General features: G+C 42.0%; 2 long non-coding RNA genes across 4 annotated transcripts in view; one reads left to right on the top strand and one right to left on the bottom strand.

The window, feature by feature from the left end:
• Positions 1 to 2,887: 2,887 nt before the first annotated feature.
• Positions 2,888 to 27,682, bottom strand: part of LOC148315813 (uncharacterized) — a 35,493-nt gene continuing 10,698 nt past the window's right edge. For 2 of the 3 annotated variants that reach the window (XR_015840526.1, XR_015840524.1), the window contains 4 exons: positions 19,168 to 19,304; positions 12,373 to 12,441; positions 3,778 to 3,849; positions 2,888 to 3,472 (listed from right to left, as the gene is read on the bottom strand). This is a non-coding gene — a long non-coding RNA (uncharacterized LOC148315813). Of the gene's footprint in view, positions 3,473 to 3,777; positions 3,850 to 12,372; positions 12,442 to 19,167; positions 19,305 to 19,754; positions 20,639 to 27,682 lie in introns of those variants that run through there. The other variant, XR_015840525.1, reaches the window with a different exon arrangement.
• Positions 21,476 to 26,072, top strand: LOC148315814 (uncharacterized). Its single transcript, XR_015840520.1, has 2 exons — positions 21,476 to 21,571; positions 25,510 to 26,072. It is a non-coding gene; the product is annotated as an uncharacterized LOC148315814 (long non-coding RNA).

Here is a 27,682-nt window from a genome sequence, read left to right as displayed (position 1 = left end):
ACATTTCGAGTCCTGTCTGGAATTATATAGCACAACCCTGTGAGTCGAAAAAAAATTAAATTCAGTCAACAACTGATTGCTGAAATGCATTAGTACGTCCATACACACACACACACACGCACCCCCCCCACACACACACATATATATATATATATATCAAGATAAAATTAACACAAACACAATAAATTCTCTGGAAAAGCATCAATGATAAAATCTATATTTAATTTAATTTAATTCAATGCTCTACATCCTTCAAGGAAAAAATTTTCTTAACAATGTTCTATGCGGCCCCACTCGAAAGACTGGATGTATAATTAAAAACAGTTAACAATTGGTACACAAAATTTTGTACATGCAATCTTTTTTTTTCCAGATTGAAATCAGACCTTACACCACAGACGGGTTGACAAAGAGGCCAAGTTTTCCTCACACGTTAGTTTAAAAAAAAAAATCTCTGTGCATGACCTTGTTAGCATCCCTCTGCGCTCGTTTCCCCAGCCCATTCCTCATTTCAGCCCTTCATCACATTCTGGACACATCTTTGGCTCCTCAATAGTGCCTGGCTTGCATCCTGGTGGCAGCTCCTGGCTAAAGACCCCCTCGACACCCCCTCACTGTGGGCCATGGGACCACTGTGACCCCACCTGACAAGTAACAGTCAGTGAGACTTGTGCAAAGCTTTACTCAACACCAGTCTGTTCAGGCATCTCGCCACTTGTGCTTGATGGGAAAGAAAAATCTAGACAAAAATAAATTCTCAAACTAGGTTGTACTAAAAATAGAAAAATCACATCTAAAATGTAAAATGGGCCTGGTATCGGTTGCTAATCTGTAAACTAGTATATGTTGGTAGAACTATTTCAAACTTTGGTCCCACAAAATAAAAATTATATTAATGTTAACAACTAGCATGATATTGTAAAGTATGCTAACAACCTGCATGGACGTTTTTGTAAGTTTGTATTGTTATTACTTATTTATCATGTATTACCAAGTTCACTTGCCTTTTCATATTCTTCTGGGTGGTTTTCTTAAGCAAGTGATTGAATCCGAGCATTTCAAATGAGAATGGATATAATGCTACCAATAGTCGGCATGCTACGACCAGGCAAAAACGTTCGCATTCCATACGAGTAGACGGATAAATGAGTGGGAACTGTTGTCGACTTTCGGGAATCTTAATGCAGCCACAGTAAAAATTTTGAACTGGGTCAATACGTGGAAGAATCAGTGAAGTGGCTCCATCACAGTTAAGGTAAATCGTAAAATATTGCTAATTGTTTCCAAGTAGGTATCTTATTCCTTATATAATATTGTCACTAGTATATATGAAGCAATGCATACTGGATGGATGACCCACTTTAAGTTCACAGAAGTGGGTCACAAACAAAAAAGATCTCTGCTGCCACCTACTGACGAAAAGATGCTACTTGCAAATTTGATGCAATTTGGAAGTTAACGTAATAGTTGTAACTAGTAAAAATAACAATCACAGTAACTTCTAATTTTTGAGTCATTTCCATTGTGTTTAGTTAAAAATACTTTCACACATTAAATGTAATTTTTCAATCCACTGAGAGGCAATTTCGATACACTCCTACTCATGGGAGGCAGATTACCACTACTAAAAAATAGAACATTGGAATGTGGTTTATTTTAGAATATAAATTTTTTTTCAATTTCCTTGGTTTCAATCCAATCAAATCCACTCACTGCATTATCAATAACTCTCATTGATGGCCCGGGGAATTCAGAGGTTTGAATGGAATGAATGACTACTTTTGAATTCAAGGTCTTTTTTTTTTTTTTTTAAACAGATGGCCTTTCATCAGTCTCCCATTGCACAGTGAGGTAATGACATCCACCAGCGGATGCCAAACGCTGAGCAGGCTTTTTGGCGTAGATGAGGATGCTTTTTGCACTTATTACAGGATGCACACTTGTGTCATTGTCTCATCGCTTTCAACTCACTCTGCAGACTTGAATTGCTTCGATGTGGAGCCAGAGGTTCTGATTCCTGTTGCCGCTCAGTTTAACGCGTTTGTGTTTGGTTCATTTTGAACACAGCTGCATGACTGGTTATAAGAGGGTGTGCACACTTGTCCAACCACATTATCTCAAGATTTTTTTTTCTTTACAAGTAAACGTGTTGAACGATTCATTTAGGTAGGGTTTTGTGTTTTAAAAGGGGTGTGTAGACTTTTTATAGCGACTGCACTGTACAACACAAATGCCGTACAGGCTTATGAATGGATTCCCCCAACTTTTTTTTTTACAGCATCCATTGAGAAACCTTTTTTTCTTGGTTAAGTATTTCACCACATGATGGGTTCAAAATCAGACTCAGCTCTCCGGTTGACGCAATGCAGTCCTGTCAAGGGATAATTAATCCATCGTTACTTTAATACTTCATTGACAGCGTGAATAAAATGAAAGGCAGATTTTTTTTTTCCAGATACAGCTTTTGATTTTGCAGTTGCTCATAATTGTCCAGTGTTTTTATTATATCCTTAATTAAAAATGTTAAAAGTGTATGTTTACTTTATTACACCAACTAAATTACCTTTTTGAGTGCTGACGACAAGTGACCTCGGTTCACAAGAGCATTAGTTCCACAAGGAAAAGAAAACATTCTGAAATGAGTCATGTAGTGGTCTTTAATAAAAAAAAAAAATCAGGGTTGAAAGCGGTACATTTAGTTAAAAATTAATCATAATTAGGTTTTTTTTTGACTGCTTTTATGACAACGATTATTATTATCATCATATATGTAAAACACAAAACACTTTCAAATTACAGTAAAATACTTTTAAGGATCAGACAGGGGACAAAATAGACCCACTAAAATATGCACACATTTTGCAAATAAATGAGCAACACACCCAAATTTATTTAAACACCTTTTATTAAAATTGTAAGAGAAAAAAAACCCAAGACGACTTTACCTGCTGATCAGTGTGAAGAGTTGTGGCTTATTGGGGGTGTGAAGTGTCAAGTCCACCCGGTGACGTATTGCTGCCCTTCAGGGAAGGCAGTAGGTTGTATAGTTATCTCCTGAGTTGGGCAACATCACTACCCTGAAACCACACAACCTACTACCTCACCCCGTACGAACATCAGGATACTTTTGCGGTACATCGCACGAGCACAGGCACGCCACGTGCATGCACATGCAAACAACTTCATACAGCAATGAAAACATCGAGGGCTGAGGCAACAAAGGTCATTGAGTGCAAAGAAGTCAAATGTGCAGTTACAATGATCCGCCGTTAGGGGGCGCCGCAGCTTAAAGAACAGCATCAGCGATCCTGGAGGGGGTCCCATCTTTGTGACGATATTACAGTCACTTCAGGAAAGACAGTAAGTTGTATAGTTATCTGACAGGAAGGGTGTAACCCTAAAACTATACAACCTACTACCTCACCCCAAAGGACAGTCTGGAAATATTCACTTCATCCACAGTGCTCGCCGGCTTTGACACACAAAGACATGTTATTCGACACAAAATGAGATGATGTCCACTTTAAGAAAACGTCTTTACTACATGTGACCACTAGAACTGAGCGATGTGGGCTTATTTGCATTTCTTTTGCTAAATGAATGCACCAATTTCAGCAATTCCACTGAACTAACCGATCTTTTTCTATATTTATAAAATCGACATCATACAAAGCTTGAATTGCACTTGACTGAACTGACCGGCAGACAAAAACGGAAGCAAATAATATCCCCAAATCGCTTCGAACTAGCCTGTGATGTTTTTGCACTACTTCTCACTTGGTATGCTTCCCAACGTGTTTCCTCTGCACCACCAAGAACCGGGTCAAAGCAGCGCAACAGCGGCTCCGCCTGAAAGAACCACAGAGGAAAGCCATCATTTATTTATTCGGACAAAAAGACAGAATGGAAATAACTGACTACAGTGTCATCTTAATCATCTACTTGAGCACTTTCTGTACTCAAATAGCTTTTTTTGTTGTATGTTCTCAGAGCAACTGTTTCAGTATATTAGCATTTCAAAGTCAGTACATTTACTCCTAAAATTAACACAATGGGTCTTAGGAGGTTATTTATTAAAAAAAAAAAAAAGCTAGATGCTAGCTAGCATGCAAGCTGCTAGCCTTGTTTAAATTTCCATTTGGTTTGCAAAGTGAAGATGAAGATAAAAAAAAAAAAAAAAAAACATTTACGATAAAAAGGAGACAAAAGTTATTTTCAACCACAATTAACAACATATTGTTAAAAGAGAACCACAGAGCTGTTGTCTTTATAAAGGCATCTATTCAACCATTTTCTTGAACACTGAACCAGCTGACTTTGGGCAAGAAGGTCTCCAGCCAACCATAGTTTTCAGTCTCTCATTAGGTGTACCTAATGCTATGACGCATGTGCATGTTCCAGCATCTTGCCATCCTTGGAAATTAAAAAATTTAGTTTACTCCACTAATACAGCTGATGTGTTGTCGGATATTATTTTTTTGCTTGAAGTATCTGGCATTGCTCAGTGTGAAAAGTGCATGCTGTGTGCTCAGTGGCCAGCAGTAGACGCTTGTGCATTATTCACCACACGTGTACTTACATCAGCAGCGGTGGATGAGTGGATGGTTAAGTACACCCCGACATGCTCACATTGTGGATGGAGCTGATTGGCGTTTTAAAAACGCGAACGCTCTGTTCTTCGCTTGAAAGCGAGACCATGCAGGGTGGTAGTGCGGACGCAAACCAGAAGCAGAAAAGCATGAATGCGGATGACCACAATGTATCCCAACAGACACGAGCTGCATTTTCTCATGCTGACGTGACAAGTAACATGTTGTCCACACGGGAGCAAAATGGAAGCCGATGGAAGTCGGTTGAGTTGGCGACGGGAGTCGGAAAATTGACGCCGCGTTTGGTTCGGTGGTGCTGACTTGACTTTTAAGTTGTTCCAATTTCAAAACATTTTCGCCGTGGGAAATGAGAGAATTAATTTGTTCCAGGGTCTAATGTCGCCTTCATAAAATGTTAAGTCACATAAGTTATCATGAATAATCAGAGAAGTACAAAGTTGTTTCAATTATTTTGCGATTATTAATTTAGATTTTTTATTCCCTTTTATTCATTCTAATCACGACGTAAAATACAGGCCTGAATACGTCCGTGAGACCAATGCTAACACGTACAAAAAAAAAAAAACATCAAGTGTAATCAATAAAAATAAAATAAAGAAAAGTTGAACACAATGTCAGTCTCTCTTTATTCTATCTCCCTGCTGATTTATCGCGAGTTAGCGCTTCTGTACAAACTCCCACAATTCCAGAGTACTATCTCACCCGACTCGGCTCATGCGATCATGCGCCGTCAAAATAAATGGACTATTTGTTTAACTTAATTTGCCAACTTAAATCTGTGCGGAACACTGGAGCACGTCCGCCTCACAGTGCAGAGGTGCAGGGTTCGAACCCGGATTGCGGCTTGCCTGTGTGAAGTTTGTTCTCACCGTGCCTGCGTGGGTTTTCTCCGGGTACTCCGGTTTCCTCCCACATTCCAAAAACATGCATGGTAGAATTGTCACATTGACATTTATAGCGGCACCAGCCAATCTTAGTTTGCGGGATATTTAGATTTTTATTCGATTTAGGACTGGCATGGCAAGTGGATTAGTCACAAACAATTCGATTTCCTAAACAATTGCAAAAGAGAAGCGCTTCAAGCTTCATAAGGCACAGTTGAGGCACGTCGTCCTGTCAGGCTGCTGACTGGACATCGCTCATTCTAATCTAGTCTCAGTCCAGTCTGGCCGAGCGCGTGCTTTCAAGTCAAGCCAGTTGCTATCATCCAGTGACAGGAAAATGTTGGGCGCGCACACATGAATGCAAAAGCACGCAAGGGTGCCTCTCGGTGGCACACCGCACGACAGGCTAAAAACGCCCCCCTTTAGCCATGAGTGGTTCTTGGAAGTGTGCAAAGTCAGCGAGATGGCTCCGACGCGTGAAAGCCGAGAGCTTGTAACCGAGAGGCGCTTTGGCCGGGCACCCCGGCGAGCAGCTGACGACTTGCTTTCTTTCGGCGCGGCGGCGTCTCATAATGTCACAGCAACGCGAGCGACATCCGAACGCGCCACACACGACGCGCAAGCGCAACAACCTTCCATCAATCGCTTCGAGCGGCCTCCGCACAAGCACAAAAGGCCGGCCCGGTTTAAAAAGACACTTTAATTCAATCACACTTAAGTCTAAGTGCCATCGATCAATACCGGGGTCTCGGTGCAGCGATGGGACAAAGTGAAGTGCTCTAACCTTGAAATGTGATCTACGGGCTTCTCTGGTCAGTGCGGTGGGTTGCTTCGCATTTGGATGTCTTGACAGAACAAGTCCACAGCATTTTAAATCTGCTATCGTAACAGAATTAACTCATTTAATCCCAGAAATTTTTACTCTAGGAAATCCCTCAATTCCAGCGTTTTTCTGGATTTTGACTCATTTTGCAACAGAATATTATGTTCTATTGCTATAAAAAAAGAAAAAAAAAAAACAGAGCTATGACGCAAAAAAAAATGGCTAAGACGTATAAATACGTCTTTGGAGGTTGTGACTACGTTTTTGAATACGTATATGTATGTATTATGGATTGAATGAGTTAAATAAAAACAATTGTTCGTTGGCTTTGGAGCCTCGTTTCAAAGTAGGATTAGCATCCCAACTTTCATACCAAGATATTCAGTTGACGAATTACCTCTGATCGGAGACAACACGGAAACAATCGCCGTCCTGTACGGTCGTTACGTGCAAGTTACGTTCAGCTGTTCGCTTCGCAAAACACAAAATGCCTGCATCTGAAATGATTCAGGCTTAAGAATACATTAAAAAAATGTGTGAAATTAGCGTTTAAGGATGTAGCCATCTACTTTATGATACGATTGCACCCAAATAAATCGGAATCCAAGTGTAAACAACTCAATCGACGCGGGATAAAAAAAAAAGTTTTGTTGTTTACTCAACAAGTCAATGTTGTATTTTAAAATAAAACAATTCTAGTTCCAGATTCTAAAGTCGTTCCTGCCAAAGCATAAGGACAAGCCTCGTGGACTCAAAATGGATCAATCGGAACAATGTTTTTTTTTTCTGCCGATAAACTGTGGAGCTTGATTAAATTGTCTTGTGTTGTATTTACACTCTGTTTCTTGGAAACAACTTTTTGAAAGTGATGCATTTGAAGGTGATAAACGGCTCTTGTTCACGAGGGTGTCGGAATAACACGAACAGGAAGTAGCCACGTTGGCTAGTTTACGCGGCTAAGTGTATTTTACACACAAACAGCAGCAAATATCTTTTTGGTTTATAACCAGAATTCTCGGCCTGGGCCTGTGCAGCATGACGAGGAGGAAACTTTCTTTTCCTAACTAAATTTTATTGCTGCACGTTTCAGAGGTAACAGTCAGCCGTTTGTCGGCTTTAGTTTACCCAGGGCAGTTAATTTGAAAAGTTTTTGTTTCCACAAACTTAATTTTTTACATTTGACCATTAACATTGATGAGCTTCATTTTAACGAATGTTCAAAAAAATGTTCCTTGAAACACAGCCTGTACAAGTTCACACAGTTGGTGGTGAACCCCAAACAGATTCATTCCAAATACGTTGAGAAACCCAACTTTTTTTTTTCCCAACGAAATTGAGCGCTTAGTATATTTGCCGACGTTGCCCTTTGCCCCCGAGCGCTGTCGGCAACATGACGCTCAACTATTCCGCGTGCGTCTCCAGACAACCGTATGCATCTATATACAGTCCATGTGAATGTTGGTCGTGCGACGGTGCAGACAGGAGGAATCCAGAGAGACGGGGATGGAACGTTTCGAAAGCATGGCTCCTCCACAGGTGCCCGAGGGTAGCACAGCAGACATGAGCCATCTATTTATACCAAGCCCAGAGGGGAAGGGGGGGGCGATGGTGAGGTGCACAGGAGCGAGGGAGGAAGCAGCATGGTCAGGTCCTGTTACACATGTCATGGGGGGGTGTCAGGGGTGAGGGGGTTGTCGAGCCACAAGGGGGGGGGGGACTGCGTGCAAAGTCAGACGGGCTGACCTCGCAGTCACCTACACACGAGGCTCGAGAAAAATCTGAATTATTATCGTGTGCATGCATGCAAGCGTGCGTCCACACCTAAGGCGAGCCTGTCAAACAGAGAGATGAACGGGCCCCCGGGAGCTTACCCTCCCGACCAGCGGGGCCGTAAACATGCCAGGTGAAGAGGGTTGGATTAGACCGAGCGAGGAGGCTGGCCCTCTGCGGCCCCACAGCCATATCTTTGGCGCTTCGAAAAAAGAAAAAAAGACGAAAAACAAGTCTGATGATTGTAATGACAGGGCAAGCAGTGGGGGTCAACCAGACCACTCAACTCGCCCAGCCTTAGCAGCTGCTCCTCATCGCTCACATGCTGCGTACAGTCACATGTACACAAAGACTTTTAACAAGCACTTGTGTGGGATGCAAACAAGGGAGTGTTAGTGTACAGTACACTTTGCAATACTGGCTTTGGAAAGGACGTCCAAAGTCTTGCGTGTTCAAATTTGCATTTTTATCAAAAAATAATTTGTTCTTAAATGAAAGCAGGTTCAGATGAACAGAACTGAGTGCGTATGCCACTTGTTGCTAGGCAGAATTTCCGCTGCCGCCGTTTCTTAGGGCAGTGAACGCACAAAGTGGGTTGAATCACAAACTCCTAGTCAGGAAATAAGGCCTAACTGCAAAATAGTGGAAGGGGAATGACAGTTACACACATTTTAGAAGTTCAGTTTGAATTTTAATAGATGTCAGAAAAAAATCCAGGACTAGTGTCACAAAAAATGAGGTCTGAAGCTATTGAATAGTTTGGTATTAGGATATCTTATTAAAAGTTTGGGATACATCAACATTTTTTAACTTCCGATTTAAACGGTGCATTGCAGCAAATTATTTTCTTCTCTAGGAACATGAGCGAGTATGGGATGAATAATGACAACCACAATAGCAATTTTACCGGCTAAAACAGCACAAATATGTAAGCCTGGTTGGTTAAAAAATGATAAGCAGGGACTGCAACTGTGTCAGGCTGTCGGCAAATCTGTGGACTCATTTTTACTGATGAAACTGCTTTTGAAAAATATTTGGCAGCATTTATCGGCCACTCGCTTAGCGGCTAGCAGCTAACCACTTGACGCCAACATCAACGACGTATGTCACTCAGCGTAATTAATTCATTCACGACCAGCGGAGTTAAAAAATAAAAATAAATAAATAAATTGGATCTTTGACGTCTTTAGCCGTCAATGGCAGTAAATGACTTAATTTTATTTTTTTTTAATTTTTTTTTTTAGAAACTTTAATTCATGATTTCAGGAAGATTTGTTGATATGGGATGTCAATATAAACTGGCCCCAATTATAGTCCGGACATGTCAAGGGAGCACGACGTGCTGCCGTGAACAACTTCAAAATAAAAGCGTTGCATAGCATTGAAGTACATGTGTTGCTTGCTAAGGTTTATTTTATAGTTAGCCTTCTCACCGAACAAGTGCCGCGACTGACTTGACAGTATTCATTTTAGTGCGTTATTTGTGCAATCGTGACGGCGCTATGCGGCCTTTGGTGTATCAGGAGAAGAAGTCATGTCGGCACGCTCAGCTTTGCCCGCAGAGCCTCCTCACTCAGTCAGCTCGGGCAGTGCCCCATCGAGCTGCATCTGTCGCCTGCTAAATTTAGCGTCTGCGTTAAATAGCGCTGCGGCGCCCCCCCCACCCTCCCGCTCTCCTACATGAACTTGAGCTGACAGACACGACGCCGGAGCGGGCAGTCTCGCGTCGTTGGCTGTCTGTAACCTTGAAGAGCCGATTACCGTTCCGTTTACGGCGCTCTGTCGACAGAGCCGCGCCGGGGCTTCGTTAGCGGCTACGTGGCCTGGGAGTGCAGCTCAAGCTAACGGCAGCGAGGCTTGAGGGCTGCTATCGCGACGCTTGGCAGCAGCCATCGGCTCCGGGCCTGCTGCCAAAATCAAGCGCAATATAAAGAAATGTACCCTTGATGAAGACATTTTCATAATCCCCCCCCCCCCACTGTGCGTTGGACAAGGATGGCGTTTGTGGATTTGAACTCTGGGTCGCGTCCATGCACACTTGTGCCTACGCGCGTCTGTGCGTCATTGCCATGAGGCAGTCGGCGCGATATGTCACATGTTGCAAGCCATCTGCTCGCTATAGGCTGAGTGTTCCGAGCTCACAGATACGCCCCAGAAACACCGTGCTTATGCAGAAAGCGTTTATAATTCATTCCTTTATCGCAATATGGACGCCACACCGCCCCATATGCGCACATGGAGCACTCAAAATGGAGCCAAGGGCGCGTTGGTGACCTGCAACTGAAGCCATCGAGCCGAAGATGGGGCGGGCCGAACGAGCCCGAGTAGGTCTGGAGGGCGGAATTTTTCTATACTTGCCACTTAAATCAGCGACGATATGACTTGAAAGGTAGCAAACGCATACAGTGAACTTGGGCCGGGCGACATGGCTGAAAACTATCGTGATGCAAGTATGTCATATCGGTTGATTTCGATATATGTCAAATGATTATTATTTATTTATTTACTATTGAAAATAAAAAAGGGCAGAAGGGCTGAATTCCGATGAGTTTTATTTTAGAAGGTGACTAGAAAAAAAGTCAAGCACTCTGTTCAGTATAAATTAAATACACAATTATTTAAACCAGCCGCTTTGTTTAAGGCTCGGTGTGTCATTTTGAACTAAATTTATTTAATTTTAAGTTCATTTCAAAGTTATTTCAAAATTGTCATCGGCTTAATTATTACGCACGACAGACTCGCTCTTCTGGATTTCCCGTGTGATGAAACTGCGGCCGTAAAGTCGACCTTACGCCACCCGTTTTTATTTTTGTTTGTTTTGAATCACGCTCGCACAGCGGCGCAAAGCGTGAGCCTCAGGTTGTATTTCCTAAATGGGCGTTGAGAGCAGATAGCATGGAATTCTAAACAAAAAAACAGCTTAGCTGTTTATTGCCGCTCCCAGTTGAAGTTGAAACAAAAAGAATCCTACGATGGCTTTTTCAAACAACTGATTTGCCTCAGGTATGAGTGTAAACAAAAAAAATGAGAAGATGCCATAAATGCGCTCACGAATCGTATCTGTGTCGTAAGCGACGACGCCATTGGTGCAGACACGTAGACAAACCGAGTAATACACCAGCTCTCTGAAAATGACAACTGCATCTTACTGAAGATGGGCTCCATCTTGTTTTGTTCTGATGTCCTCAAAGGATTTATTACATTTTGTGAAGTTTGAATTTGACTTCAGTTTTATTTTATTTGGTTTGCAGTCATGAAGTCCAAAATGCAAAAAATATTGTGGTAACTTCAAGGAGCATTCTAACCAAGAAAATGTTTTTTTATCTTGGATTTTTTTTTTAAATCATGGAAATAGTCAACTTTTTACTTTGAACAAAAACCTCTCAACCTGACATCTTACAACCTTTCCAGATAAAATGCCACTGCAACAATTTGGGGCTTAACTGGACAAAAAATAAAAAAATAAAGCAACATTTCTGTAAGCCTACTGTTATTTGCCATCAAGCTGCACTCTTCTGCACAAACACACACACACACACACACACACCCCATTCCCTCATCTGAACCCACTCAGAACCCAGAGCAACTGAGGTCAAACGAGACGAATCGGCAACATTTTCCAAAGATAAGATGCTACGTTAAATTTTTTGGGAGGCCAAATCCTTTCCTTTTTTTTTTCTATCACACACATTTGCTATGAAACAAAAACAACCCTCATGTGACTAACGAGAGACACGCTGCAGTGCAGAGAAGTTGGGAGGATCCGAGTAACATCTGCACATGTAATCAAACGCCTGGCACTTAAGCCAAGCTTGCTGGAGGCTGAGGGGCGGAGCCCGAGGTTAGCGAGTGCACGGCGGGAGACCAGGCTCGAGCTGACGCAGGGTGCTGCGGTTCGGGTGGAGACAGGTACACCGACAGGCGCTTGAGTGCAGTTTACGGAGAACCGGAAGGCTGTTCTACAGGAATAAAAGCACCACAGGCGCAGCAGTTCAAAAAAAAAAAAAAAGTCGCCTTTTATAAGGACCCATTTTCTGTCTTTCTTTCTCCCACCCGCTGCCCGACTAGTTTGGCAGCGCCACACAAAATGGCGGCGCTGGAAGGCAAGGGAGTGGAAACCATTTTCGAGGCAGGTTGCGCCTGGTGGCCAATTAGGGGTGCACTCCAAGCGCTAGTCTGCAAGTTAAAGATGGTGTTCTTTGTGTCGAATAACAAAGCAACAGACGACAGACAGAGTGGCGGCATTTTCACAGCAGGTGGCGATAGAACACCTTCGGGTACTTACGACAGAAAGTGCGTTCAGTGCTGGTCTTCGCAGCTTTCGGGCCTCTCGATGACATCAGAACTCAAGCGCCTGAAAAGAGAGGGGAATAAAAAAAACAGAGTAAGCGACGGCAGCCCAGGGAAGACAATTTAAGGGGTAGGTTTGTTGCTAGCTAAGCCTGGAAACACAAACGGCCCAAGTGCAGTTTGTAACGCTTAATCGGTTCAATTAAATAATACAAATAGTGCTGCTCCCTCCTCAAAAACAATTACAAAATAAAAACACTATTACAAAAATCCAGGAAATGTCAATCCTTAGGACATGCGGTGGTTCATTGCGTTTCTGAATTAGCTAGCTTGGTTACGTCGCATTGGCGTTGTCAAACTAACAAATCGTGAGGTCGCCAACTAGCTCACTGATTAAGCAGCAAGTCCTGTTCAGTAACTGACTGGTTATGTACTCTGCATTTTTTTTTTTTTTTAAGGGAAGGGGAGCAGCTACGTTTAGCCCATGTGGTTAGCAGGAGTAATGGCGGGTCTTTTGCTGCATGTGTGTTCTTGCTCTGCTGAATGGCCAAATGAGACACTCGAGCTCCAAGTTTTTTTTTTTTCGTTTAGAGTAATGTTGCAAGATGAGTTTGAAATTATATGAAAGTGTTTTGCAATCATATCATACAGTATATTGATTGAGCAATATAGGCAACTCGGACCCATTTTTTATTTGGCAGATCTTGGTTCTAATGAATTGCTTAATCAGTCTTTTTTTTCCAGCGAACCAGCTACGGTATTTTCATGACTATAAGACGCACCCGGGGGAATAAATAAAATAAATAAACTTAAAAAAATAAAAAACATATACAAGCCGCACCAGGCTATAAACCGTAGTTTTCTATTTAAAAAAAAAAAAAAAAAGAGTTGTTTACTGTATGTACAGAACGATTTTGAACTGTCAATGCACAAGGTACATAAACAGATTGTTAAAACAGTGCCTTTTAACACGACAACAATTTTGCTAATTAAAACAGAATAGTCCCAAGAGAAAATAAAAAAATAAAAATAAAAAAAAAACTTGCTTTTGCACACTCTATGCCTTCTATCTCCTACCCGGTGGTACGTGCAGACGTTCTGGCAACGCCGCCAAAGACCCGGTCCAACTTGAGGCCGTCCGTGGAGGACACTGCCAATTAGAGGCCTTCACTGAGTAGGTGATAATTCCGTACAGGGACGCTAATTGCGGCGCGGGGCACGGCCTTGCTGCGGAGGCTCTTTTATATATTGTTTGGAAGGTTTATAATTACAGTTCAGCGCCTTGGAGCGCCGCTAGCACATGTTTATAGACTCATGAGTAACCCAACTCCCGCAGCCCATGGAGACAGATTCATGTCCGTAGCTCAATGCACTCAATGCACTCTGAGTAGAGCACACACAAGCGTGTGCGCGCGCGCATGTGTGTGCGTGAGCATGCTTATGACTCAAGAACCCTCGGCAAGTACTGTATGTGCTGGACAAACTCTACATATAGCAAGTACGACAAATGGCTACGAGCAGGGTGAGAAAACGCCTAACTTACATTTCAAAGCAATGGCAGAAAAGAAACTAAACACTAATCCGTTTGTTATGCCATTCGAGGACAAAGGAACAAACAGACATCAAGAGTAGTTAGCAGACCACCAGCAAGCGGGATCAATATTAATGCCAGATAGCAGAGGTACACTCGATCCCAGCCGCCTGCGGCAACGTTGGCCACAAGGAACAAATACAAACATGAGAATGAAGATTAAGGACAGTTGAGGTGGTGACAACGACACCACAGTCTAGTAGAAGACGATAAAGAAAAGTAAAACGTTTAATGGAAATTTGGCAGGCCATTAGAATGAAAGGAACCATATTTGGTCAATATGGGATTTGTTAGAAAAAAAAAATGTTCATTCGCAATCTGGTGGACAAATAAGCAAATCTGTAAATGAACATAATGTTTTGACGAGGGCCCAACTGAAAGATTTATTTATTTATTTATTTTTTTCTTTCAGAGTGATGCCCGGTCCACTATTTGGCAGAAAAAAAAATTCCAACAACAGACTATTTTATTGTAGGATTAAGAATGGCGGACTGAAAGCCTTGTTGGTTTAAATACAGAATTTGTAATGTTATTTTTTGTTGAGTTTGACAGTAAATTGTATTTTTTTTTTTCATCTGCCCAAATTGCAGCTTGCTGTGAAGTAAGTTGAGTCGCCGTCACCATGCAGAGCTCGTATCTCAAGTCGGTGCTCACATGTCAATGAATTTAGGCTACAAATGCTGTCATGTTAACAGACGGAACGACTTTTAAAATTTTGTTTTTATTTTACTTCCAAATACTGACTATAACGTAACAAAACCAAATGACTTCACCGAGCTATTCAGCAAAGGGAGGCAAAATGATATTACAACACCAGAGTTCAAAATTCAAATTTTCTTCCTTTGAATGTTTTGACAACGGGTCTTGAATGATATTTTTTGTTTTCGTTGCGGGTAATAACCGATACGGTCAAGGTGAAAACGTTTCTCTGCTCAGGTTAGCAAGGGGAATTACATATTTTCCGTAACCAATAGCAGAGTGCTTGCTAATCCCTTGACATAGCAGATTTAATCCTTTGTAAAGATGGCGACAAAACTCAAGGTGAAAGATAATTCTGCAGCGTTTGCATTTTTTTTTTTTTAAACATTCGCTGGAGAAGCCTCACACCGCTTGCAATCGTATCTCCGAATGAAACGATTTTGGCTGACTCGACAGTTCAGCAAGGTCCAAAAATTGTCTTGGCAACAGCGCGAGCCAAAATCTGTAGAAATATATGAGCAATGGAAAGGAAAAGTGGAGTGGGCGCCACTCGGCGTTATCTGGACGCCGCCGTTGCCAGGCAGATAGCGGGCTGAGAGACAAACGTGTATGCCGCCGACTAAAGAGCCTCTTGCATAAAACGCACAGTGAATGACATTAGCCATCAGCGGCACCCGAAAAGTAATACATGTAATTTGACAAATTAGTTCGAATGTTAGCTGGCCGGCCTCCAGCTGTGTAAAGCGGCCATTGAGGGCCCCTGCATCCATGTGAAAGGTCTCTTTTCAGCTCACCATGATGTCACCATGACATCATGTTGCTGTGGTTTCCGTGGTTAAAGATCACGTGTGACCACATCCCAGCTGACATTCAGATTAACACAGACAGGGGGGGGAAGAAAAAAAATAAAAATGACGGGGGGGGGGGGGCAGTCCACTGTGTGATGGACTTAATGACCTATGAGTGTGGTGGCAAAAAAAAAGGGGGGGGGGGGGTAAATAGATTTCCTTATTCCTCCCACTGGAAATTGTTCTGAGGAGAACTTGGTGAGAAACTGTAAAAGTAAAAATAAATAAATAAATCATTGCAAAAGACAATTTGCTGACCAAGTTTTCTTTTTCTTTTTTTTTTTTTTTAAAAAAGGTTTGGTTTAGGGTATCATTGAACAGTGTTCCTTTTTCCAGTAAAAAAAAAAAAAAAAAATGTTACTTAATTCTCATGTGAGCATGCGGCACTCTAATCAATTTAAAAAGTGTGATTGTCACACAATTTCAGAAACGCTTACACTGCATTAAAAACGTAACAGTTTGCTACAAAGGGTTTGAAACTAAAATTGTCCTAAATTCTGCTGAGGTTAGCTTAAACATGACGCTGGTATTCCACCCCGTGTTGGGCACAAAAAAAAATAGACAAAATAGTTCAGTTAGTTGAAATTCTCCTTACTACGTATGGAAAAAGATTCAAGGTGAATTGACGAGGCAGATGTTTGGCATTTTGATTGCTAACAGCTAATCAGAATGTTTTACAATTGATGGCACAAAATTCATTAGAATCCAATCGAAAAAGCACAAAAACGCTATTTTTCCCTGATTTTTAATTGGGTTTATTCTTGCTTATATTTTGAGTGTATGTTTGGTTATTTTATTTTAGGAATCCATGAGAGGGATTCGTGTCACTAACAACTTCTCAGCCATGGAAAATGCTCATAGTAAAACAAGAAATGCGTGGAATGGAAACATCGCTTGCTTCGTTACGTCCTCAATAAGTCAAGAAATTCCGATCATGGTAATTGAAATAGTTAATAACTTGATTAAATGTCTGTTGAGGTCCCGATTTTTTTTATTTTTTTTTTTTGGTAATGCTTTACGAGATTCAAAGTCTAATAAAAGAAAAAATATGAAGAGTAACTCATTATAATACTTCATTACTGCCTAAATGCAATAATTACTGTTGGTACCCCCAACACTGATTATGTCATAATTTTTCTTTCCAACCGCCATCATTACGCTGGAAATTTTTGTCCAACAGGCTTCAATGTGCAACTAAACAATTTTGAAGTCACTGTCAAAAATGAATAAACATGTTTCAAATAACCGCAAACTGTGTGCAGATTTTCCGTAGAAAATCCAACAAAAATTTCTTGAGAGCGGACTCATGCAGTATTCCAGACACACGCGACAATGTAAACTTTCCATTTTCCTTGCATTGACACTACAAATAAAATGAAAATACAAATATGCTGCTTTTTTTACCACAACAAGGCTAGAGGAATTGGGACCTCTTTTTTTTTTAAATTCATTTACAAAACATTTGGCTTCTTTTGCGTGAATAATATTTCGGACATTATCCAACAAATTTCTTGGTTACGCAAAGCAATGTTTCTCCATCAACATGAGTCCTTTTGCAACATGGTGGCTGCGTTGCACTGATATACAGTAGCTAAGCCTGAAGGCGGTTCGGGGAAGGTCATTAGAAAATGACAATATCATATCTGTAAAAAAAAATCATTTTATTGAAGGCCCCCCTCAAAGGTCAACTTTTACGACTTTTACATAAGAGCATGCGCCACACAGCAACTGCACCGGCGATCCAGTACGACGAGGCCCCATTCCACTTCATTAATTAAATCCAATACAAGCGCCCTGTCCAAAAGTCTGCCAGTACACAGATAATAATTATAAATATTGGCTCAATTTTTACGATTGGCACCATTCACATCTGTTTTATTGCTGTGGATGTCATTCGAGCACGTGTGACTGGCAAGTGTCAATCAAAATGAAGCATCGTTTAGCGACAGCTCCTGAGTTGGACCTCATTGGAATGCATCGATATAACAAACAACAAAATATCGAAACATTAAATAGAAAAGTAAGCCCTCAGTGGGAACACACACACACGCACACACACACACACACACACGCAGGCAAGCAAGCACCGACACACACGCAACAGACATACCCACCGCATTGTTATCCCTCGATTAATTTCCGCTGTTAAAAAAATATTACTTGTTTATTTAATTAACACTGTTTACATTTAGTTTTTTAAAAATTTGCAAAATAATATCTGATGCGTCACATTTGTCTCTTTTAAGCCAAAGTGTTTTTTTATTTTTATCATGTTACTGGGATTCAATTACTCGTCCGTTTTGCAGTTTGTGTATTGATGTCAGCAAGGATAAAAAAATAAATAAATAAATGAAAATGAAATATGATAACTAAATTTTCTGATCGTGTTGTGCACTCCTGCAGACCATGGATATGACTTGGTAATAAAACTAGCTGTCCACCACATGACAGTCAACAAAGCCTCATTTTTTATTCAAGGTATGAAAAATGTCTTGAATTTCGATGCAATTATTTTTAACTTGTTTCAAAATGTTTCAGCCTCTAACTTTACTAGCATTGATGATGTTTTTTTTTTTTTCATCATTTGCTTGCTTTGGACAAATGCAACTATGTGGCATGCAGTCGTTAAAAATAAAAAAAAAAAGAGAAAAAGGCATTGTGCACACTTTCCAAGTTCAAGTTCATAATCACAGAAAGGTTCAAGTTCAAGTTCCTAAACCGACTTTTCCCTCCTTGCCTTTTCCAGCACTTGTTCATTCACTCGTCTAAAATTAACATACCACTTACAAAATAACAAATAGAGTAAAATACGCCAACAAAACATTCCCTAAAGCCGCCTGATGTGAAAAGAGGACATTTGAGCGCTTAGCGATTTGGGGGCAATCTAACAAAAGTGCGTGTGCGTGTTTGTTAAATGTGCCTCGTGACTGTGCAGCTTCAGTGAGCAGAACCTTTCGGTTTGGGCTGCACCCGACGATAAGGTGAACTTCCACGTGGGACAGAGAACGCTCCAGCGTGGCGCCATGCGCGGCCTCCATCAATTAGATCAAGTCTGATCGCAAATTTGTTTCATGAAATGGAACTTGAAGGTGATCACGTACGCAGAGCGTAAAGAGCACTAAAGGACAATGCAGATTTTTTTCAGTTTTTTCCCACATACCACTCCCTACACTTTTTATACACTTTATTTTCATTCATATCTCACAATTAAATTTTTTTTTTTTACAAAAACGGGCTCGCAGGTCACCATAAATATCAGGGCGGCACAAAGGGACAAGTACCGACAGGATTCGACAAATGTGTTGCGAAATCGCAACGCCGACACGGCCTTCGACGAACCGGGCTAAAAACTGGTAAAACAAAATTAAAAAAATAAATAACTCTAACAAATGTGGCGCGTTTATTCGTGCGCCACGTATGCCTCGCGCGCTCTCGACACACGCTCGGGCCCGCATCCCTCGCATGAAGTCGCTCCAGGAGCGAGGCCTTCCTCTTGCATCCTCTCACCAGCACCACAAAACTCGTCCCTCAGCCACTCGGAAAAGTTACGGCAACAAAAGCAACGCCATGTGCCAAACATTCCTGACTGGAGTTAGCGTGTTTATTTACACTCCAATCACGTAAACGAAACCTCGGCGTCGGCGTTACTCACCCCGTCTTCCGAGGCGGCGGAATTCGACGACTCTCTTCCAAGCTCCTCCATCTCCCGGTTCTTCCGAGGCGCAATCCCTCTGGCTGCCTCCTCCAGCCGCGGTCGGAGCGCCCCCCCCTCAAGAGTTCAAGTTGGGCCTAAAACAATAGGAGGCCATGAGGCTGCTGTGCTGTGCGCATGAGGAATGTTAGCAAATAAAAATGAAGTCTCTGATGGATGTAAAAGCGAGCGCGGCGTGACCCCGTCTGGTCCGGTCCGGTCTTATGGTGCGACTCGTTAAAATTTTAAAGGGTTTATATGCTCGCACTCTCTCCTTCGTTCTCTGGTGAGATGCCTTTGCTTCTTGAGCCAAGACTGGCAAAAGTATTCAAAGCCTAGCCTGCTAAATCTAAGCGCACACGCACACTCGACACTCTCGCGCACACACACACACACACACACGCACACGCACATTTACAGTACACACACACACATACAAGGCAAGGAGCGCACAAAGTGGACAACACACAAGCAAGGCAATCTGATGCAAGAAAAAGACCCCCTTATCCTATCCCCCTCCCCAAAAAAATAAATGCACAGTTACTAACGTTTTCAATCCCTCATCGCTTGGCTTCTTTTGTTTGCACTTGGCACCCGTCCCAGAAAAGCGCTCTGGCGGCTCGTCTCAGCTCAAAGCCGCTCGTCCGCCTGCATGTCGGGAGTCGCGCGGCGCGGAAAGGAGGACAGAACCAAGCCGAAGGCCAGGAGAGCGGCGAAGAGGAGGGGTGGTGTGGTGTGGGGGGGGGAGGGATGCTGGATCTTGTTGAAGATGGGCCCACGCTTCCCCGTCGTCGTGGGCATCGGGACGGCGTGCAGGTTATGAACCCCCCCCCCCCCCCGGGTCCGGCTAGCAATGGCGGCGGCGAAGAAGCTCCATTTCTGATCTGAATCCTCGCAAAACATCAAGAATACACAAAAATAGTCAAGTTTTTTCGCCAAATAAAATGTACCAAAACGCATACTTGGAAGCAGGAAGATCCAAAAGTGCGGGAATCGGGGGGAAAAATACGTGATCGCCCCCCAACAACAGTGCAAGAAAAAGGCCTCGTGGAGAAACAACTTGTTGCCAGCATTTTTTTTTTTTTTTTGCAAGAGCTGCAAGTTGGAGGCAGAGGGTTAAAATCCAAGCGAGTGGCGAGCGGAGGGCGGGGGGGGGGGGTTTCTCAGTCTATGGAAGGGCGGGAGAGCGGCGGTGGCGGGGAGGCCCGGACTGTAGAAATAGCAGCAGACGACCCCCCCCTTCCCTCCTCTCGCTCTCTCTCCCTTTTTCTCTCCCACTCTGAGTTTCCCCCTTGCGTGAGGCTGGAGTAGAAAGAGAGGCGAGAGCAAAACAGAGCCCAAAAGAAGTGCTAGCCAGAGAGAGAGCAAGAGGGGAAGAGGTAGGAGGAGACTGATGATGCAACAGGAGGCGTGGCCAGGAGGAGGAAGGAATGAGAGAGGCTGTCAGAGAGAGAGAGAGCGAGAGAAAACGAGAGAGGGAAGGAGGGAGAAACGACACGCCTCCTGGACTTTGCGCAGACTCAGTTTGAACATCGGCCGCCATAGTAGCTAGCATCCGGCGCAGCATCTCCCCAAGTAAAAAGGAAAAAGGGGGCTGGGGGGGCTTCAAGGGAGACAAAGTGGACCGTCCAAAAATGAATCTGTAAAAAAATAAATAAAAAATGCAAAAATCCACCTTGTACTGTCACAGCGCTGCAAACACACCCCATGTTGGCGCACACACACACACACACACACACACCCCCACACCCGCACACCCACACGCGCGTTCATGGGAAAAAGATAAGCTTCCAGGAGGGTTTATTTCAGGAACATGTGGACGGGAACACATGGCCGCAGTGTCCCCAACCGGCCTTGTTGTGTCACCACCAAGCGAGCTGATGGCTTGCAGCGTCTCTGTTGCTGGCACAATGTCAAAAAAGGCCGTTAAGCATTTTTATTTTTATTTAATTCCAGGGGGCGTGAAGCGGGAAGCAAAAACAGCGGCCCCGTTTTGCACTAAAAACACACAGAGTCGGTTCCTCCAAAATAAGAGCGGCCATAAAGTCGGTCTGATGATATTTTCTCGATTATTCTCTTTGTTGTTAGCACACCAGACCCCCCCCCCCCCCCATGTTGTCCTTGAACCCCCCTCCTCCCTCCTCTCCTGCTCCTCTTCCCTCCAGCTCCCTGCCACCTCAGCCACCAGCGTTTGGCTTTTTCCACTCTTGTGGCACATTACTGTAACGCTATTGTGCGACAACTCCCTGCCTTTTTTCGGCTCGGTAAGAAAAAAAAAAAAAGGAAAAAAAAGGGGGTTGCAGAGCTCGTAGCACGAGTGCGTCGGTCAGTAAAGGGGGACGACCACTTGGCACAACCAGACAAGGTGGGGGTTTTGAGCTTTTTCTTACTTTTTACTCTGTGAAGATTCTCGTGTCACGGTTTTGTTTTTGTGGTCGGGTTGAGCGAGGCTCGGTCTAGTCTTGCTCTCGGTCTCTCAAGCTTTGGTTGTTTTGGAATAAGTGTTGATGAAGCTGCTCACAAATACTCACAGATGTGTGTGCTTGTGCGTGCGTGCGTGTGTGTGTGTGTGCAAAGTTGATGCAAGGATGCAGCGTCGCTCACAGGCCGCCGTGTCAGCACATTTAAACTCGACGTGCAAACTTTTCAAACGGCCCCAAACATGAGCGACTGACCTATTTCAAATTGTGTAATTTATTAACAGAATCGAAACGCGATCAAATGAAGACGGCGGCGTCGTGTCACTGGGTGCAATTGTTGAAAGCGTCTTCAGTTTCCAATGGGTTGCCGAGCTTTTTTTATTTTTTGCAATATCATCACCATTTGTACAAATGATATGCCAGTGACTGTTCACAATATTATTTCATAACAGAGTAGGACAGATTTTGTGTCAACTACTACTGCATTCTCACATCAAGTTGTTAATGTCTTATAGGAACAAAATAAAATTAGGACTTCAAAATCAAGATGAACTTTGAGCATCAACAATCTCACGTTTAAAAAAAAATGATGAAAATACTTTTTTAGTATTTTTTTTTTCAGTGATGTGTTTGCATAAATTCATCATTTTGCTGTAGTGATTCTTATTTATTTTCACAAGTGAGTTTTATGTCCGTCATGCTTAATTTGCCGCTTTATATAAGGTCTTTTTTGATTGGCTGGGCCAAGTCACATGGTTCTACTACTGTATAAGCAATCAACGATGATTCCATTGGCCAGAGAGGGAAATGTGTATTTTTGAAAATGTTGCTCTCTCTGCACTTACTTGGGTTTGGAAAAAAGGAGGCAATAGATTTTTTTTTTTTAACTTTGTGAAAAAAATAAAAATAAATAAATAAATATGCAGGGGCACACAAGTGATTGACATTGATGTTATAATCTCATTATTATGGGCATGATGCAGGGATGAAAACAGATTTGCACGCCCAGTGCCTGAGTCTCAACTGGTGGGTCGCAACCCACGTCAGCAAATCCAATTCAATTATACGTGATTAAATCTGTATCAAACGTTAGATGACTTTTGTATTAAAAACAGATTTTAATATGCTTGGCCCTGAAACTTGCTCCAGTCGACAAGATGCCGCTGCTGTTCAGTTAAATTAATCAAAACGAAAACGCATTTTTAGAATATCTATTTGTAGCTTTTTTTTGTTTTTTCTTTTGGACGTTTTCATGGTGAAATGTCTCATTAGGAGGCCTTCATTAGTAAAAAAAAAAAAAAATTTCCAAAACACACTTGTATCAAAGAGCACTTCCGTTTAAATAATTTGCTTTTCGTAATTGAAAGTGCGTCCCGGGGGGGCCAGTTGATAACCGCGTCGTGTGTGCGAGTCACATAATTAACAACGAACAACAAGTTTACATCCTCCTCGTGGCGGCAGAGGTGGTGGTCTGGCCGTGAGCGGCGCACGTGTCCAAACACAAGCGCTCTATTACACCCCAGACCTTTGAGGGCACCCCCCCCCCCGCCGAGTCAGGGTGAGGGGTCGCGACCCCTGGGTCAAAAGTGTTACATGGAGAGGCCGAGCGGGCCCATTGAGCGCGCCGCGGCTGTTTGCTTTGAGAAGGTAACGATTACAAACACATTAACTAATGCCGATTAGGAGGTGAACCCGGCTGGGGGTCGGAGGTCCCCGGGGGAGCATGTTGCGTCTTATTAACAGGGCCTGACCTTTGACCCCAGCAGCCACTTCAGGCAACAGACTGTGACTGACCGCTTTGGGCTCTCGGCTTGATGAGTGCAGATAAGCGCGCGACAAGTTTGAAGGGTCCTGCCCTCCCCCCACTTTTTAAACTGCACAGCCTGTGGTCAATCGGGACGAACCGGCGGACGAGCGATAGGCGACGCATCGACACGTCGTGCTACGTGATCAAAGTGAAACATTGGACAAGTTCAAGGTTGGAGTCGTTCTTAATAACAATGAATGAAAATCAGTTTCATTAACGGGTCAAATAACAATGCGGCTTAAAGACAATATTTAAAGTAAAATGATAGATTTTTACTTTAGAAGTAAAGCTGAAAATACTCCTGGTTTGCTTTACCAAAGGTGATGAAGCAAATTAAGACAAATTCACAAAATGGCCGGCGAGAGACGTGCGTGCTCGCCAACGACAAGCTGTGCCACGTGATTCAAACAGTGGCCCGGTTCAACTTTCTCATTAACCCTTTATGCACTTTAGCTTCACTTAACGACAACCAAACTACAGCAAACATGCATGTAAAAAGACAAAAATGAAATCAGCTGACTAGCCACAGTGATGAAATCATTCCTAGATTTTTAAATAGCAAAAAAAAATAAAAAATTCTAATAAAATCAGAACGCTTCTGCAAGCGCTTACTCCCTCCACGTCTTCAAAGCTCCAGCCCAAAATTGCCAACAAGCGACATGTGCAATATTGACATTTTTGCACCACATGAAAATAAAACAGCGGCCAAGTTCAAGTCGTGTCGCCTTTGCCATTAACTCTTTCGGTACACTTCGGATTCATTCAGCACAGCCAAATGTCGCCCAAATATCACAACATCGAACAAATGAAGAGGAAACCCTGGATGATGAAATTCTTCCTGGAATGTTTGGCTTCAACGCTCAAGAGCAACGAGACAAAACCCTCGCTGTGTGTTGTGCGAGCACGTGCGCGCCACGTCTTAAAATGGGCGCCCGTTGCTCTGATCGGCACAAAATGGCCGCCGCCAAGCAGGGGCGGCGGCATCGACGCGAGCCAAGTCGAGTGAAATGGCGGCGAGTAACGTTCAACTTTTGGCTCCCGATTTCAGTCTCATTCATTTTCATTAACAGGCCGTATGCGGTGTGTGTGTGGAAGCCGACGCGCGCAAATGACAGCTTCCACGCAGTCCAAATATGACAACAATGGCAAATCAGACGATTCATGAGGAGAGCCTGAATCAGGAAATTGTGCCCGGATTGTTTGGCCCAAAGTCAGGAAAAACCACAGTACCTTTTTGTATTCGCCAAATAATAATTAAATTGCTCATTGTTTTACTTATCTTTAGAAATTAAGTTAGTTCTCTTTTTTTTTGCTATATTACCATAAAATCATTCAACAAATGTTTTGATTTATGGCTGTATTATTAAAAAGTTATGTAATTAAAAAGAACTTTTTAATAACACTAAGATGAATGGGAAACGAGTGTGAATGAAATCAAAATATATTTTCTTTGCCCCCAAAAAAATAATAAAGTTGCTCACTGTTTTAATTATGTTTGTAAATTAAAAATGAACATTTTTATTTCTATTTTCATCCATAAAACCATTGGAGTTACGTTTGATTTATGTATCATTAAAAAGTGTATTCCAAAATAACTTCAATAAAAACCAATAAGGAAATATGCAAAAAGTATAACACAAAAATAAGTAAATTTTCCAGATTCATGTGCAGTAATGTGGTAACCGCGCGCGTGTGCGTGTGTGCGCGTGCGTGTGTGCGTTTTCACAAAGTCGGCTGAAACTTGTTTCAAAGACTTGAGTGTTTTTCTTTTTTTTTTTTTTACACCTTACATTTTTACGATTCAATATTTCTGCTCCAAACACAATCATCCAAATCCTTCAGAGTGAAAAATGTCACATAATTTACATGTGGAATATTAACACCTGCTTTGAACTCCACATTTATTTTTGCTTTTATTTTCACAAATTGTGTTGAAAACAACACCCTTCCTTCTTTTTCATTTTCATCGTCACATTTTGTGACGATTAAAGCACGATAATGAAAAATGTGGCATTTTTGTGACGTTGTTGTTTGGGACCGAATCAAAAGTGTAACTCAGTTGACCGTTTGTGAAAGGAGGCAGAAAATACAAAGACGAGGAGCAGGAGCAGCTTGAAGAGTTCCGCTGAGGAGGAGCGCGAAGAAAGAGAGCGGACCTGCCGGCGGTCGGACGTCGGCGTGTGGGTCGACCTCTCCCGACCGAAGAGGAACGTGCCCTCGCTCTCACTACGGCTGCCAACTCGGCAGCAACCAAACGTGTCGTCTTGCATTTTTTTTGGGGGTGCCACAACAAAAGGTGCGCGGGAACGACGCTACGAGTGATATCAAAAATATGCATGCACCATCCATCACTGAACGATAGTGGCTGGATTTCTTTTTCATGGACGAGATGTAATAATTGCATTTTTAATCTAATTAAATCCGCTTTTAAATTGTTGCCACATTTTTATTTTATTTTTGACCAGCAAATCAAGAGCAGCATTAATGTTTCTTAGATTTCCATGATTTAGTTGAATGGCTGAGTCAAAATATTAGAAACAACGCACACCACTATCAAATTATAACAATAAATATATTTCTCTTAAACTTGTCAGAGGTTTTTCAATAACTTTATATATAAAATAAATCCATTAACATAATTGTATTCTTATTATTTCAATTCAGTTTTAACAGTATCAAATAAAATGGCATAAATAGTCAAATCCAGGTCGAGTATTAGCCGTGAGACTCATCGGTGACCGCTTGGTTCTTTTCAATTCTTCAGAATACAATCAAGCTCTTTACTTGAGAAATTAAAAAATAAAAAAAAATCCATTCAAACTACTTTGAAATCACCAACAAAGCGTGGTCCTAATTGTGCCATCTCTATTAGGTGATGCCTGCATGGAAAATTAAATATCAGGTAGAAATTGTGGTTCAAGAGCACCCTTTCATTACGCTGAAATTTGAGCGCAATTTTTGCGTGTGGTCTGATATTAATGTCGGGAGGGCTTTTTTTGGTGTGTGTGTGTGTGTGGGGGTGCGCGCGCGTGTGTGTGTGTGTGTGTGTGTGTGTGTATGTAAAAGCTGCATAATCACAGGTTTGACGTGAGCTGGCATTTGGGTCATGAGCAGAAGCAACAGAACAAGTTTGGAGTTTTGTTGCTGCACAAACTTGGACTGTCACCTTTGAAGGTTTGTGTGCGAGTGGATGTTTTTTGTTTTAAATGTAATTATATTATTGAATAAGAAATGATAGAATACATAATCCATTTTGCCATTAGGAGCAAATATTTTTCTGCTGGTTTGTAGGAGTGTTTCATATGCAGTAGAACTTAGCTTTTGGTTCACCAGAATAATAATATTCTATTTCGATTATGCACATTTTTAAGGGCAATATTTTTAAATAGTCGCCAGGTGTTTGTTTCACCAGTATGTGTTTTTTTTTATATCAAAGACAATTGCTGATATTTTTGCTTGTGAGGCAACAACACTTGTATTTTAAGTTAGCGCACAAACCTAAACACAAAACAAAACATTGAGGGGTGGATTATTGCAGTAAGAATATATTTTATGTATTATGTTAAAGGGGAAGTCAACCCAAAAAAAAAAAAACATTTGTAATAAAATGTAAGACCTCATACGGATTCGGATATTGTGTTTCTGGAATATGAGTTAAAGCAAGAAAAATGTTTTGAGCCATCTGAGGGGGCGGCCATTTTGTCACTTCTGTCGACATCGCAGTTGTCAGGGCTCGGCTAACGACCAATCACGGCGCACCTGTTTTCTGATGTCATTTTCAGTCAACAGAAGTGACAAAATGGCCGCCCCTAAGATGACTAAAAGCAGGTGCATTATGCTGCTTTAACTCATATTCCGCACACGTAAAATGAATCAAAATGCCGAGTTTCAACTTGTGGCCTGCATAGAACAAATTCTTGGGTGAAAAATTTTTGGGCTGACTTCTCCTTTAAGTATAAATGGTATGGAGCCAGGTTATTGGTGCTTCAATTCATTTATTTTATTTTATTCAATGATTTTCCCCGTTTCTGTTTCGGACTAATTTATGGATTTTTTTTTTTTTTAATACCCTTTAAAAAAAAATAACCATGGATACATTCACACTGCAAGGAGTGATGCCCAATTATGGTTTCTAAATTTAAATATTTAAATAAAAACAGTGTCAAGATGAGGGATTCATCCAAACTCATTTTAAAAAGTGTTCTGTTTTGTTTTTGTGAATACAAGAGACTTCGGTGATCAACGTGTA

Source organism: Idiotropiscis lumnitzeri, unplaced genomic scaffold (genome assembly GCF_059441095.1).
Source record: "Idiotropiscis lumnitzeri isolate Australia: NSW breed Sydney's pygmy pipehorse unplaced genomic scaffold, RoL_Ilum_1.0 HiC_scaffold_35, whole genome shotgun sequence".
NCBI classification, from domain to species: Eukaryota; Metazoa; Chordata; class Actinopteri; order Syngnathiformes; family Syngnathidae; genus Idiotropiscis; species Idiotropiscis lumnitzeri.
Note: the sequence above shows the minus strand (reverse complement) of the source record. Positions and strands in the feature narration are given on the sequence as shown.